This window comes from Peromyscus californicus, unplaced genomic scaffold, assembly GCF_007827085.1.
Source record: "Peromyscus californicus insignis strain IS unplaced genomic scaffold, ASM782708v3 Scaffold_6__1_contigs__length_162567912, whole genome shotgun sequence".
Lineage (NCBI taxonomy): Eukaryota > Metazoa > Chordata > Mammalia > Rodentia > Cricetidae > Peromyscus > Peromyscus californicus.
The window spans coordinates 148,499,897-148,501,172 of record NW_026294584.1 but is presented as its reverse complement, the minus strand read 5'-3'; the positions used below and the strand labels follow the sequence as shown (position 1 = coordinate 148,501,172).

Below are 1,276 nucleotides of genomic sequence, written 5' to 3'. Positions count from 1 at the left end.
TATACTCCTGCATTCATGAAGAGGGTACCAGATCTCATTATAGATGGTTGTGAGCCACCATGTGGGTGCTGGGAATTGAACTCAGGACCTCTGGAAGAGCAGCCAGTGCTCTTAACCTCTGAGCCATCTCTCCAGCCCCTTCTTTTAACTTTTATAGTCGAATTAAAAGTAATTTCCTTGCCTCTATTATGACAGTGCAGCACTCTTTTAAACATTTCCAGTTACATGTGGAGGGCCAGAGGACGACTTGGGAGTTGGTCTCCCACCTTCCCCCACGTGGATCCTGGGCACTGAACTCAGATTGACAGGTGTGGCAGGAAGCTCCTTCACCTGCTGAACCGTGTCGAGGGCCCACAGTAGTATAGCACTTTTCATGTTTTCTTCCACTAGGGAGTGCTCCACTTTCTTACTTGATTGTTTTGTTATTTAATTCTGTTTTATTTCAACTGGAAGACGCTCTTCAGCATTTCTTATAAGTAGGATCGGTGGAGATGAAGCGCCTCATCTTGGCTTTAGTGCTCTCTTGCATTCTTTTGAAAGGCATTAAACAGTTTTTTTTCTTATATCTTTAATACTGCTTTACGATATTAGTCTTCCCCTAGAGTATGCATCAACCCTGGAGGTTCTGCAGTATCAGGTCAAGGGGTATAGTGGAGGGAACCATTTTCTGTTCTATTGATTAGCTCTAAAAATCATTTCATATGTTGTCTTTGGCTGGAGGACCCAACCAGTGTTAAACCGATGAGATCAGATTTGCACTGCATCTTAGTCAGAAGGCTAGGAAGTGATGAGGATGCCCTTGGATTTCTGATCCTCTTGGCATAGTTTCCCAGGTGCTGCTGGAGGCACTCTCTCAACACTACAGGTACACACCACCAAACTCATCTTTTTTTCCCTCTTTTTATTTATTCTTCTTTCACACAATAGTCCCCACCACATATTCCCTTCCCCCTTCCTCCCAGTTCCCCCCACCTCACCTTTCCCAAGATCCACTGCTCCTCTGTTTGTTCCCCTTCAGAAAAGAGCAGGCCTCCCGGGGATATGAACTGAATGGCATAACAAGATGCAATAAAACCCATCTTAGAAAAAATTTCAAAATCTTTTAGCTGGTTTGAATGTATCATTTTGCTTTCATGTAGCTTGTACATTTTCTGCTAAAAAGTAAAATTTACTTATAGTCCAATAGAGATCCCTTGTTTGTGACAGTTACTTCTTACCTGGCCTCCTCGTCTCTGCCTCTGACCCCACCCTGAGATTGTACTGTGCAGCCCGAAGC

The 1,276-nt window shown here is 43.9% G+C and overlaps 1 non-coding gene across 1 annotated transcript; it reads right to left on the bottom strand.

Annotated features, from left to right (window-relative positions):
* Nucleotides 1-600: 600 nt before the first annotated feature.
* Nucleotides 601-789, bottom strand: LOC128100250 (U2 spliceosomal RNA). Its single transcript, XR_008214757.1, has one exon. It is a non-coding gene; the product is annotated as a U2 spliceosomal RNA (small nuclear RNA).
* Between the last annotated feature and the right edge of the window lie 487 nt (nucleotides 790-1,276).